Source organism: Bombyx mandarina, chromosome 01 (genome assembly GCF_030267445.1).
Source record: "Bombyx mandarina strain Sakado chromosome 01, ASM3026744v2".
NCBI lineage: Eukaryota > Metazoa > Arthropoda > Insecta > Lepidoptera > Bombycidae > Bombyx > Bombyx mandarina.
Window position 1 is genome coordinate 17,705,231 of NC_143208.1, and position 15,627 is coordinate 17,720,857.

Here is a 15,627-nt window from a genome sequence, read left to right on the forward strand (position 1 = left end):
TAGATGAATATGGGCTTCTGTAACCACTTAACAGCAGGTGGGCTGTGAGCTCGTTCACCAACCTAGGCAATAAAGAGAGAAAAAAATTCAACATTAATTCATTAATAGCAATTAACAATTAAAACAACAGTGTTAAAACAAATAAAATTAATGACCGAGAATGGCACAGTGCAGTGAAAGTTTGTGACAACTATTGTTTAAGCTATCTCGGGCGAACTTAGATGCTCTATCACAGCTAAAGCGCAAGAAACTTGAACAGAGCTAAAACTTGTTTATTACTTGAGGAATTGAGTTTGCATATATTCAACGTCAAGCAACTCTGTAGACAAAGTTTTGCTGTAAAACGCTGCAGTGTGAACTGCGAAGGTTTAATAATCGTTTTTGTAGCAAACTCATTAGGAGAATTAAACTCTAATTGTCACAATTTGCAAAACGGGCTCGAAAAATGTTTTCTTGCCGTGAAAAACTTTAAATCTCGATCGGGTTCAATTGTAAATCTAATATACCAAGAAATCTGCGTATCTTTAAAAAAAAGTGTGTGTGTGTGTGCAAGTCCACACGGTAGAAGTGACACTTATAAAATTAAATAAGATATAGATATACTGACTATCCCACTACACAGGAGCATACATACGGACAATGTTTAGTAGACGATAGTGGGGATGCTACGAAGAGTCTAATGTGTTCTATCTCATTCTCTCGCCGGCTGAATCCTATACATTTATGTGTTTGTGTCTCTATGGACTTATTTTTTTGTTTCATCGAGTTTGAAATCACAACGATTCTAAAGAAGTTTCACTTCAAAAAAACCTAGAATCTTATTATAGTAGGAACCCACTTAAACACACACGAGAACTCATGAAACTGCTTTTTAGGAGTTCAGTGATGAACACACGTATAGATGTTGTTTGTCATATAAAAATGTTATACAAACTTTAGGGTTTTTTGTTCAAAATCCATTGATTTAGTGCTTAGTAGAAACATTGGTTCAAAATGATAATATCAGTTATGCAACTTCAATTAGTTTCCTTTTCTGAAGTATTCAGCGGTAGAACCCCGAGAGATGTCTGCTTTGGTGATAGAAATAAATACATGCTTACTACATACCTAGCTTTAATAGAAAATGCTCTAACGAGAAACATCAAAACGCAAATGGTAAAGTTTCATATTAAATTAGCGAGTTACATTGTATGGCTGTGGTGTTGTAAGCAGGTTGATCTTTGAAATGTACACCAATTCTTTTATGGGCGAATATGGCTGACGAGTTGACGTTAATTAGTCACCGGAACGTCGACGTCATTGCTTCTTAGAGATGAATACGCAATTGTTTTACAATTTTGCAAATGTATTTTCTATCCAAGAACAAAACTACAAAATGCACTTATCACTTATGCAAATTATGCAAATTTTCTGGAGGAACGTTGGAAAATTCAACACCTTGTTTATATAATTCTTATAAAGTTTTGTTAGGCTATAGGAATAAAATGATAATATTTAAACTAACACCCTTCATCAGCAAAAGCAAACATCTCTCTCGTCTCATTATAACTAAAAACTAAAAAATGTATTTTCTCATGCTCAGTTCAGTGTTAACAAAAATTGAGTAAGTTTTTTTTTTTGTTGCTTCGATGGGTGAACGAGCTCACAGCCCACCTGGTGTTAAGTGGTTACTGGAGCCCATAGACATCCACAACGTAAATGCGCCACCCACCTTGAGATATACGTTCTAAGGTCTCAAGTAAGTTACAACGGCTGCCGCTTCAAACCGAAACGCATTACCGCTTCACGGCAGAAATAGGCAGGGTGGTGGTACCCACCCGCGCGGACTCACAAGAGGTCCTACCACCAGTAAGTGACTTTATAGCACCGTACGTGCGATATTTCACAAATACATCCCGGGCTCGAGTGTGAAATGAATTTGTTAAACAGATATTAAAGATTTTACACGACCCACAACTAAACACAGCAACGTATCGGCTCTTTAAGATCAAACAAACGCGCCTATTACATCACCCTGGAAACGACACATTAAAACAGTTGTTTATCTTTAAAACATTCACCGTCGGTGTCTTTGCACTACGGAAATAGTTCTGCGACGATTGACCGGCGTCATGCGTGAATGCATCTACGGAAATGTAGACGGGAAATCTATGTAAGTCTGTTTCATTTGATCCGAGTAGACGGGATACGCTGCGGAGACGTGGACTATGTGGCAGATCGAGAAAAAGAAATAATTAAACACCTTAATTAATTAAATACATTATTCGCGAGATTTAAGGCAATTTTAAATACTATTAACGATCGATTCAGCCGTGTGCTGAAGAAATTACAGCATTGCATTTTTGTTTTTAAGCACGTACCTACAAATGGAACAAGCCATACGCTATATACGTAGGTAAAATGCCCTCTCGACAAAACTCCATCAAATTTCTACTACTACTAGGTACTACTACTAATACTACATCTCCGTATTTCGCTAGCCGTAAACATAATTAGAACTACATTTACGGCTTTGTTCCGCGTTTATAATTCAATTATAAATATAATTATATCAAGTAGACCGTAATATTATACACTTAGTTCTCTTAATGTGAAAAGAATTGTAGATATCAATAATTTTTATTTTTTTTTTTTTTTTATTGCTTAGCTGTGTGGACGAGCTCACAGCCCACCTGATGTTAAGTGGTTACTGGAGCCCATAGACATCTACAACGTAAATGCGCCACACACCTTGAGATATAGTTCTAAGGTCTCAGTATAGTCACAACGGCTGCCCCACCCTTCAAACCGAAACGCATTACTGCTTCACGGCAGAAATAGGCGGGGCGGTGGTACCTACCCGTGCGGACTCACAAGAGGTCCTACCACCAGTAATCCAGTAATAATTATTATTATTATTGAAAATCAGAAGGTAGTTAGCATAATATTGAAATGTCGACTGAGAATATGTTTGTCGTATGTGCTGACCACGAAAACTGTAAAGTAATCGAAACTTTGGCACTAATAAAATTACTATTAAGACTTAAGTATGCAGTAACTTCAATTACAACTTATTAAATCAATTTCACTCGATTTCGTTAAAAAAATTAAAATAAGTTCCACGAAAACAATGGCGAACCGACCGAGGTACCCTAGTGATGTTATGGCAATGTAAGACTGTCTGCTCATCGATAATACGATTTTATCATCCAACGTACGATAGACGTGTCCTAAATTATTTGTTCTAGCTTAATACATACCCGTATAAAGCGAGAAATATGCATCATTAAATATTTTTATTCGGTGAATCTAGCATGACCCCTCGAGGTTACCAGAATAGGTAGGATTTCTTTTGGAAAGTCCTTTTCTACACAGGAAAGCAGTTACTTGAGGTTAATGGGGCTGCCCTCATCCCTTAAATGCTCTGCCGGTTCAGCCTTGATCTTATATAAGCAAGTCATGATTCCCCGAGCCCATCGGTTTGATTAAATATTCGATGAAAATTCGTAGTGGTCAATTATTTATCGGCTAGATGAACGTAACCGCGACCTTTCTTGTTCAAGGTGTTTCCGGAGCACATACACATCATAACCAAAATGCTGTCACCTTGTGACATGAGACGAAATCTCAGAAACAAATGTATTGTATAATTGTATTGTATCGTATCGAGCAAGTTCGAGGGACTGCTAATTAATAGCCTTTGCAGCAGGCACTTAGTAAATACTCAATAGTTATATAGTAATCTGTTAAGTTATTATAAGTCATCGTGGCCTAAAGGATAAGACGTCCGGCGCATTCGTGTGTAGTGACGCGCCGGTATTCGAATCCCGCAGGCAAGTATCTACCATTTTTTCTGATGAAATACGTACTTGACAAATGTTCGCGATTGAATTCCAGGGTGAAGGAATAGCATCGTGTAGTAAAAATCAAATCCTCAAAATTATAATTTGCGTAATTATTGGGGGTAGGACGTATTGTGAGTCCGCACGGGTAGGTACCACAATCGTTTTTTTTTTTTTTTTAACTCTGGGGAATCCATTTACGGATACCCGGTCCGGGGGGGGTAACGAACCGGGTTATGTCGGACTCCGGCGCCTCCTGAGAGGAAGAGGGGGACGAGAAGGTCCTCCACCTCCCCGAATTCCTCGCAAGAGACTACGCCTTGAAAAAGGCGCGCGAAGCACTTGCCCCGCAGAACGACTACCGACTAAACCCCATCGAGCTCCACCACACCGGCTACACCAGACCTACGGTAGCGCAGTGCGCGGCGAAAGTCCGCCTTCGCCGGTACCCGTCCTGATGATAAGACGGGATTTCATCTGCGGGAAAATCCCGAAGGACGTCATTTCGGGAGATACACCGTGGGCGGCGCACAGGAGCCACCTTGCACCGCCCCACCACCGGACCGACAGTTGAGTACCAGGCGCCCCTGCACCCGCCACCTGACAGTCCCTACGGGGGCTGAGCGGGAGCTTCACGCCCGCGCCGGCCATCCCGCCTTCTGCGCTGAGGTGCTGAAGAGGGATCCCACTCCCTTTCACGCTCCTCAGCCTCACGGGTCGCCATTACCAGGTCACAAAACCTGGCCATGGCCCCCCACGAGCCCTGATCCTCTAACATGCGGGCGACGACAGCCCGCAGGGAGAGGTTTCTCCCCAGCACCGCGACGAGATCTCGCCGCGAGTGCTCCCAACGCGGGCACTTTTCGAGCGCGTGCTGCGCGTCATCGTCCGGGTGCCCGCACTGGTGGCAGCCCGGGTGTGGCTCTCTCCTGCAGACCTTCCACAGGTACCTCCCGAAACAGCCATGTCCCGAGAGGACTTGCGCAAGGTGAAAGGAGAGTACGCCGTGACGCCGATCCGACCATGCCTCCAGCACGGGCACCAGGGCCTCGAGGGTGCGCCGGTGGGTGGCCGAAGTTTGGCCAAGTTCTTTCAGCGATCGCTCTCTCCACTTAGCGTATGCTACATGACGCGCAGCACGCTTCCACCGACCGACAGCTGAGTTACCACCATCCTGCCTATTTCTGCTATGAAGCAGTAATGCCTTCTGGCTTGAAGGGCGGGGCAGCTGTTGTATTGTAAAAGCTGAGACCTTAGAACTCATGTCTCAAGGTAGGTGGCGGCATTTACTTTGTAGATGTCTATGGGCTCCGGTAACCACTTAACATCAGGTGGGCCGTGAGCTCTTCCACCCACATAAGCAATAAATAGTTACTAACATAGATTATGAAAGATTTTAGATCGATAATCACAGACACCTCTAAAATTTATATCCACATAATGGTTCGGTTTTCTTGTGGTAAGGGGTCATAAATACTCCGCACGGGTAGGTACCACCAGCGTGCCTTTTTGGTCGCGAAGCAGTTATGCGTTTCGGTTTGAAGGACGGGGTAGTTCTTATACCTACTGTAAAACGGTGACTTAGAACTCATTTCTCAAGGTGGGTGGCGGAATTTAAGTTGTTGACATTTGCGGACTCCGGTAACCACTTAACACCAGGCGGGCCGTGAGCTCTTCGACCCATCTAAGCAAAAAAAGCACTTATGAATTAAAAAATATAACGATTATTATTTGTTATTTTATTTAAATATTATTTTTGCTATAGCTAAAGCTAATAGACAATAATAGACGGCTAACAAACAGTGTTTGCCTATTTAGATAAATAGATACTAAGATATTTAAAATGTAATTTTCATTGAAAATATCGATCATTAGACTAGCGTCCGTATACCTACGTGCTGTACAAAAATATATTATTTTACAAAGTATACCTAATCTCGGACCATTTTCCCTGTTCAATGTTAAAATGCGGTATTTAGATCCCGTGCCGCCATTCAACGGTGACACTTGAGGGTTGTTAAGCGGCACGTAGGTGTCATAAGGGGTTGAATGCTCTTAGGGGTGGAAGACTCAATTACGTACGGCATCGTTCTACGCGTATACCACGAAAGATGCCAATTTTATTGAATGCTTTATTTATTTTGGTATTTAAGTTTTTTTTTTTTATTTTTTTTTTTTATTGCTCAGATGGGTGGACGAGCTCACAGCCCACCTGGTTTTAAGTGGTTACTGGAGCCCATAGACATCTACAACGTAAACGCGCCACCCACCTTGAGATACAAGTTCTAAAGTCTCAGTATAGTTACAACGGCTGCCCCACCCTTCAAACCAAAACGCATTACAGCTTCACGGCAGAAATAGGCAGGGCGGTGGTACCTATCCGCGCGGACTCACAAGTGGTCCTACCACCAGTAAAGTGTGTCTTTTACATTTTATTTAATCTATTTGTAACGTATTGATGTTTTACACTAATTTAAAATGTGGTTGCGTTTAGTCTCGGAAGCATTGTGTTATTTTAATTATGGTTAACGTTTTCAGAAGGTACTCTCTCTATCACAACCGAAATAGCGGCGGGAACCTTGAAAATGTCCTTCTAACATTTGCAGAAAGTACATACAAACTTGTCGAATCATTATTTTTCATATGCGACCGCACTGCATCAGCGTCAACAAATAAATGGTAAAATACCTGAAAGAGCCTATTGGAATAAACATTTCGAGAATTCATTAATAAAATGTTTTTACATTAAATTTCTAATGAATTTCAAAACGTAGAGGCCGCAGAAGTAAGACGAATCAAATCAGTATCTGAAATCAATAATGTTTCTCTTAATTTAATTAAAATGATAAATGATGATGATTCAATTAGCCGATTAACTGTGACTCCTAAGTAGGAAATCATAGAAAAAAAATGATGATAAAAAAAAGTTTTAGGTGCATTCAAAGCACAAAAAAAATTTAGCCACAGCCCGGAAAATGTCCAAATATGCTGCCTAAAAATTCTCAAAACATAATTACGTGTTTTTTTTTAAATTACAATTACCTAATGATGTTGATACACATTAAGAGAAATTATTCTAATGTATTTAACAAAACATTAATATCTAACGAAAGAAATTCTTAATAAAAAATATAATTTAGTACAAAAACTCTGTAGTACGAAGTGCACAATATATTTTATTTATTTAAAGCTATAAATAAGTTTACCTAAGAAAAGTTACGCGAGATACTTCTGATATAATGTATGTTGATCTGTACGATAATCAATAGGCATATAATAATAGTCGAACAAACCAACACCGTATATTGCCTCCTATTAGCTTTATTTAAATAAATTAAAAATAAACTAGCGCTTTTTTAAATAAAATCTACTGCTTTTTTAAATAAATCTTAACTATATTATGACAACTACAATTCTGTATTATTTGATTATCTTCAATGTGTTAAAAGGTTAAGCTTTTTTTTTAAATAAAAATACTAATTAATTAAAATTGCAGTTACACTAATAATCTATTTTTTTACGGGAATCTAACCCAACGAACTTACAAAAAAACCTAATAGTTTTTAAGAGATCTCTGAACTAATCTGCAGCCTTGTACTTACGAATTCCGTTTACGTATAAAAAATAAAAATAAGATGAAGAAAGTAAACCGTTGAGAAATAAAACTGATTACACACAGCACACACACACAAACACACAGAGCTGAACACGTCACATCACGTTAATTATTTATGAGATAATCACCGGCAAACAGCATAGAGAAGTTGGTAAATGTGCCCGACCGACTGAGATAGTCGGCGGAGCTCTTGATGTCGATCATGTCGTCAGCGGAGCGGCGGCATGACGGCGGTGCGGACGGATCGCGACCTCCGTCTGCAGCACGGGGCGGGATCGTCCCGCCACGCCCTCCACCCGGGCGCGCTACACCCCGCCAATCGCACAACACTACGGCTAATCTTTATCTCAGAAAAATAAACATGGTGGGCGTGAGATAATGACGCGCTCCGCCGGCGCCCGTAATCAAGAGCCTTTGTGGCCGAACGTTACCGAGCTTATCCGACGTTTGGACGAAAATTGTGCTTCGATTTTTCGCCCATTGACCGATGTTGGCGCCTGCCCAGCAGCGCACGTTGCCGCCGGGCCCGACTGTTTTAATTTCGACATCAACGTTCGTTTGTACGTGTAACGTCTGTACCAGATTCTATTGAGTTAGCAATCTACTTCCCTACTCACCCAAAACCTTAATTGGTCGACTTCCTCTAAGTGAAATTTCGGTAGGATTGTATCTATGCCATCTTTTATTTGTTTACGAGAGTAGAGTTACGATACTTATAAATGTAATTTTGAAATTAACTCGATAATAGCAATCGTTCTCAAAGTCAAATCGCACATAGCCTACGTGTAAAGGACAATAATAGAGAGTTGCAAGCGCCAATACGTACCTATCGTAAGCAGGAGCCGTTAGCAGTTTTAAACTAATTAAACATTACTAAAATTATCATCGATCGCGAATATCTATATTAAATAGACAAAGATAAAAATAAATAAACAATTTAATACCTTTTTTTTATTCTGTTTATCAACCGATTTTTTAAAATACCTATTGATGAGCTATAATGTTATCAACTAAAAAGTGTTGAATTTTTTTTTGTTTTTCATAGCTTAAAGGTGATTGATTATGATCGAATTACTGAATTACGATCCACTGAACGAACACTAGTTTATGTGATCAGAAATAATCAGTACTAACTACATTATGCCATGTCTCAGAACATATTCGAAAACCAATAAAGTAAATTTAAATCCGACACAAATTGAAAACATTTTGATTGGTTGAAATCGTCAGGTGTTACTCTTGTTTTTCGCCAGGCTTGTATTATTCTGTTTTTGCTTTGTTTAATTCATTCGTGAACAATGTCCCGCGTCCATTGTGCGTTTCACAGCTTTTTTCCAGCTCGATAATTGTCCATATAATTGGTTGAATTTAGGCATATTGTGAACGGTTTTTCTGGTGTCCGATGACTTTTTGTCTGTAGCCATAATAGGCCATTTGCATTAAAACGATATTAATTTTATGGCACGTTCTGAATATTTTTTTGTCTTATTTTTGATTGAATAATTTGACTGTCGAGGGTTTTTTTGTAATAAACATAATAATATCTAATGATAGCATCAAAAAGTTAGAATATTAAAGACTTTTCTAGTCATCTCGAGATTTAAGGCCGAGCTTTAGGGACTAAGTAATACAAGTGTATTGGATCAGGTTTAAACAGGAAAGTATGGCCGCTTTGCGGTAGAAATAGGCAAGCTTATGACACTTACTCGTGCGGACTAACATTACACGATTTTTTTCCTACCTAAGCTGATAGCCTTTAGTGGCTATTTCAGCGTAACCTTAGCTAGTAGGTGAGCTTACGGGGCTCAAACCGGAGTATTGCTAACACTAGCCCTAGCAAGAGCTCTGTCTATGGGTTAATTCGCTCGTCGAGCCCTTCGTCGCAAACGACGGGTTCGACGAGGACGGTGACCGGTGCTTGTGGTACCTAAAAGCACCGTTAATGGATCGGGAGGATCCGTAATGACGTGTTAATACTCGACTACTATCACCATAAAAACTTATAAACACTTGATTTGAAATTAGAACTCGAACAAAAGTTAACTATTGCAGACAAAAAATAGGAACTCATAAAATACAATAGTCAGTCTTGTTTATCGGATTTCTGTACTTTTCACCATAAAACTACTGAACAAATTTTATTAGAATTTGACATAGTTGTGGGAAAACTTTGCGAAGGAAATGTGAGTATTATTGTTCGTCTTTCTCACGGAGTTCTTCATAATACTAAGTTTGTATTGGATTTCGAGAGAACGAAAACCCAGGTGTAGGTATAGTTCCGAATAATAGTTAGACTACTCATAATATAGTTTCATAAAAGTAATTTTCCTATATTTTTTTTTGCTATTTAACTAACTATACAATATATATTTTTTTGTTTCCCTACCTTTGCTTTTAGCCTTGAGAGGCTATTTCAGTGTCACCCTAACGTGTGTAGGTGAGCTCACGGGGCTCAAACCGGAGTGCTGCTAACACTGACCCCAGCAAGAGCAGTGCTTTGCAGAATCTACCACCGGATCGGAAACGCGACCCACTGAGAAGATCCGGCAAGAAACTCAGTGGGCTGTGTCTATGGGTTAATTCGCTCGTCGAGCCCTTCGTCGCAAGCGACGGGTTCGACGAGGACGGTGACCGGTGCTTGTGGTGCCTAAAAGCACCGTTAATGGATCGGGAGGATCCGTAATGACGTGCTTTGGGCGACGTCGACTGTTTACCATTCGGTCTACATGATCGGGTATGTAGTTTCCAGCGGCCACGACATGAGGGTTCTCAAGTCGTGTCGCCTTCTCGAAATGGCGCAACTATACAATGTCAATGCACCCTCATAATTTTAAATGCGAAAATGAATGAATTCGTTGCGTTTTTGCATATTAGGCACTCAACGGATCACCGTGTAAATACCGTGTGATACAGAAAAGGTAAAAGGTACTTTAAATTCAGAAATAGTGCTATTACCTAATTAATACGCTTTTATTGGCTTCAGACGTATGTATGTTAGTATGTAACGGAATCTTTGAACATGATTTTGACCCCCTTCAAAACGTCGGATTAACTCGAAATTTGGTGTACTTCTGTTCGGTAACGATCTGTTCATAAAATATTTATAACTACTGATACCCCCTATACTATAACTACTGCACCCCACGCTTTTTTTACAATAAAATGATTTTTTCTTACACTACTATTAATTCAAATTTATAAAAATTTATTTTCTATGATTTTAGTAAATTTTTTTTATAAAAGCGTATTTTGTTTGTTTTTTTAAACTATTATTTATTTTATAAACGCAAATGAATTAGCAATTAAAGGCTGGTCTATTTATATAAAAACGATGTGTGTGTTCCATATAGACTCTGAAACGATCGGACCGAATTCACCAAAATTTCAAAGTAATGCTTAGACAGGCGCAGTGGGCGATCCTGTGAAGTTTAGTATTGATTGGATCAAGGCCAAATTCAAGATCTAAGAATAAAGTAGTTCGGGTTTTAGTAGTTTTGAATAAAAAATTAAACAGGATCCATATTAAGTTTAGCAGGATATGTAACGAAATCGAATTTTCGAGAACAAGTTTTAAATTAGGCAATAGCTGTATACCATTAACCGTTACAATTGGGCAAAGGTTAGGGTTTGCGAACCTCGAATTACATCAGATGGCTAATTAGCTCATCTATATCCACAAAAATAACATTATTACGAACAAGCAAAAATGAATTTCTCGAATTCCGCAAACAAATAGTTTGCTTAGCAGTAATTAATTTTGATTTATTAAGTCAGGGTTGCGACCCTGGCCGTGCGGCGGCAAACCGTGACCGGGGAACTGGCGCTCACTGCTATAAAATGCAAAAATAATTTCCATTTTATTTGCATTCGAATACATTCGTTTCATTATTGGTCATGTTGATAGGCTAAAGAGAAAACAACTCATGATCTTGAAGTTCAGAGGTTTGCGAATGTGCGAACTTGGTTTGGACCCTATGTCTTTGACCACTGTCTAGAAAAGCATTGAAACATTTAACAAATCAAAGTCTCAATTTTTTTTATTGCTTATATGAGTGGACGAGTTCACAGGCCACCTGGTGTTAAGTGCTTACTGGAGCCCATAGACAACTACAACGTAAATGCGTCACGCACCTTAAGATATAACTTCTAAGGTCTCAGTATAGTTACAACGACTGCCCCACCCTTCTAACCGAAACGCATTACTGCTTCACGGCAGAAATAGGCAGGGTGGTGGTACTTACCCGCGCGGAATCACAAGAGGTCCTACCACTAAGACGATCCCACTTATATTAGTTAGAATTATCAACTAGAAATTCATTCCCTTGATTTACAACTAAATATTATTATACTGTGAATCTAGTTTGGGCTTTCTTATTCAAATAGACGCGAATGTTTGAAACGATTTGTATGTTTTAAGGTTTTGTCCGCGTGACTATTAAATAAACTCACAATGAAATAAAATGTTAATAGAATTTAAGTGTTTTTTGTTTGTACTGTGGCAAACATGAACGACCTCTAAAAATAAATTGCTTCATAGTACATTCGTGCTGTAAATAACACATAAAAATTACATCACATGACTATTTCGATTTCGTTCGTCGTATGACGAAGCCGTCCCGCCCGAAACCATCAGTGTGCTTAGTGCGAGTTTATTAACGTTCGCGATAGCGTAAAAGTTAGCTCATATTTGTATGGAATGGGATCGTTTGCCTACGTTTGCCGTTAGGGGTGGTGTTCCAACTGCCTGATACAAAATTGGGCTAACTTTTACGCTATCGAGAACGTTAAAAAACTCGCACTAAGCACACAGAATAGTACGTAAATGAAATCTATATATTAATACGTGAAGCAAAAACTTTGTATCCCTTTTTACGAAAATTGCGCGGACGGAGGAGTATGAAATTTTCCACACTTATAGAGAATATAGAGAAGAAGTACACAATGCTAATTTTTTTTTTAAATAATGCATAAAATATACATTAAATCAATAAAGAAAACATTACACACACTACAGACCATGTATTTGACGCACATACGCATGCATACTATTTATTGTCAAACTTTTGTTATTGACGTCTGTTGTCAAATTGAGAATAGACTAAATATTGTTTGTCTTTGTTAATATTTTTTATAGTGTAGTCTTGGCGACATTTGTGATTATAGAAGTATAAAATACAATCATAATAGTGTACAAATTTACAATTCCAATTAATTATAGTCGAATTTCGACTACTGCGGAACAACTAGTACCAACAATTATACTAGCGATTTTCAGTGTACTCGAAATTTACCCGTTGCAATGTCCGCGGGACAAGGCCAAATATATTAGACAAACTTTGGTGTCCCGTCTTCGTTGATTCGTTGAGCCAAGAATTTCTCCTGTCTTAATGCTAGCTGAAACAAAACCCACAGACACAACCCACTGAGTTTCTCGCCAGATCTTCTCAGTGGGTCGCGTTTATGATCCGGTGGTAGATTCTGCGAAGCATTGCTCTTGCTAGGTCCAGTGTTAGCAACACCTCCGGTTTGAGCCCCGAGAGCTCACTTACACGCTAGGGTAACGTTGATATAGCTTCGTAAGGCTATCAGCATAGGTAGGAAAAAAAAACGAAACGAGAACAAGTATTTACACTTTAGATCACAATTACTAATTACAATCTGACATAAAGATGTACAATGAATGATCTGCATCTCTAATAGTGACTATAGAATCGTTACAATTGATTTGAAACAGGAATATGTTTTTAAGTATTTCCCAATTTTTTCTTGTTGTACGTGAATAGTCGCGGTGTATATTGCGAGCTTTGGCGTTGCTGTTGTACAAGAGGGATCGTTAAACTAATCTCTGGTAACCTCGAGGGGCTATACCTGCTTTGCCTGTTCCGAAGATAACGGAAAAGAATTGAAATCGTTATACCACCATTCCTGTATTTATTAATACACAAATTCTTTGAAATCGATGCTAATCTGACTGTCTCACTGTCAACAACAATATGTAATCAAGACTTTCTCCGTGGTGCAGTCTGACTGTTGCGTCTAGAGTGGTGGGTTTGATTCCCACATAGGGCAAACATTGTGTGATGAACAGATTTGACTGGGTGTTTATTCTCTGTACATCGTCATAGTCGGTTACTCTTGTAGGAGCAGCCGTGGTCATGTGGATTCCTTGTTTATTAAAACCTTGGTAGCTGTTTTTCATAGTTCGCGAATTGAGGATTGGCGCACGCACTCGTTAAGTGGGGTTTTGGTAAGGTCTTCCACTTGATCAGTCCAGCGCATAGAGCTTCGTCCACGAGATCTTTTAACATTGACCCTACCCTGAACAACAAGTTTCTCGATAGACTCTGCTGGCCGTCACGATGCGTTTCCAAAATATCACAGAATCTTGGATTGCACTGTCTGTATATATATGTATACTTTTAAGTATACATAAGTACGTTTATCAGTCTGGTACCTATAACACAGGGAATCCTAAATAGGGGCGGGATGACCGTGCGTGATTTGTTACCACTTATTATTATAAATTAATGTAACGAAAATTAAATGGTCGTTATTACAACTATGTTTACTGTTTAATTCCGCGTTTATTGAATTATGTGTTCCAACTTTCGTGGTTCAGTTCTCTTTGTAAAAGTAGTTTTAGCTATTATACAATAGGTTAGCGACACACGAAAATCTAATACCACATTATATATTATTTATTTCACACAATATAAATCCTAGATCGTTTGATTTCCATCTAGTTTTATCTACGTTATTAATCTCTATGGCTATCTTTGTCCGTAATGGCGACTGACGTTTCCATTAAAACTACCTTTCCAGTCCCGCTTCGAATAAGTTTGCGATAAATGTAACAACTATAATTTGAAGAGAAACTCAGTAATATTCTAACGTTTTCTTTAGCTTAAAATAGGATCGTGTTTATTGGGCAGCTGTTGTAGAATACTGAGAATTGACTTATCAGGATCAACATTATATTTAGGTATGCATTGGCAAAGTATGAAGTCAAATGAATATATATAGCTAATATTGTGCAACTTTGGCCAAGAGATAGGAGCGATAATTAAATCTTTATGAGATTCCACTTCGCTCTGTTGACATCTTTTAAGAAGTTAAATTGGCTCTATGTTGTTCTAAATGGCCAAAGGAGTACCAAGATTTAGAAGGTTGCATCGTTCTATCCCGCTTAGCTGTTTTATGTGACGTCACTTATTAAAATAAACACAATTAGTAATACCAATGATGTTGGTAAATTGAATATAAGTACCTATGTTTTTTTTAACGAGAGACTACGAAACATTGTTTTTGGAAGGAACGTGCGTGTCAAAAGGACCAAGATTATGACGATTTGTTTTAAAAAAAAACTGTATTTTCTGATTTTAGGGCATTATGTACACATCTGACGGTGTAAGATATCATTGTCGAATTAATTCATTTTAGTAAATATACTTATGGGTAATAGGACTTCTTTTGATAGAAAATTTTCAAAGAATGAATTAGGAGAATGTAGTATAGAATATAATATAATTTCGTGCTAATATCCGGAACAGTTTCGACAGGATAAATAAAAAAAAGCATTTAATTGGTAGTTTGGATGAGTATTTAAGCGCATTTTTGTTTGTTTTTAAACTAAATAACATAGCGAATTGTTATGTGCATTCTCAATGAGTGTTTATCCCAAAAGTGATCGCGTATACACATACATATATGTACAGGATTCAATAGCTAACAAAAAAAAAAAAATTAAGATATCCAAACCAGAATAATGAACCTAATTTTTTTATTCGGTCATGATACTATAGAGTGTGGTTCAATAATGATTTTCATTTCAGTAGCATTTATTTATTTAAAAGTTCGACAAGGTTATATTGACATATGAGTGACATTTACAGGAGCGGCTTATGGAAATGTCACTGGAAGAAGTTTATATTTATTGTTGAAGGCGAGCTCGCGAGCTTACGTAGTCATCGTCGGAGCCTATATTTGAGATATGTAGTCAAAATCAAAAGCATTCTAGCTATCCCATCCCCCAAACTGTAATGCGTGACTGCTTTGGGTCACAAATAGGCGTGACGCTTGTCCTTTAGTTGTTTTAGTGCTAAATGCTATGTAATTATGTGCCGCGGAACTAGGATTTAATGCTTAATATTTGGATGTAATTAATTAGTTCGTCATTCAATAAACGGATAT

The 15,627-nt window shown here is 38.5% G+C and overlaps 1 protein-coding gene and 1 long non-coding RNA gene across 4 annotated transcripts in view; one reads left to right on the top strand and one right to left on the bottom strand.

Moving 5' to 3' along the window:
- LOC149503625 (uncharacterized) overlaps positions 1-15,627 on the top strand; it is a 109,252-nt gene that overhangs the window by 61,562 nt on the left and 32,063 nt on the right. The gene's annotated exons all lie outside the window — the stretch shown is intronic.
- The window catches only part of Ets65A (DNA-binding protein D-ETS-3), a 121,086-nt gene that overhangs the window by 60,948 nt on the left and 44,511 nt on the right, over positions 1-15,627 (bottom strand). The window lies entirely within an intron of this gene.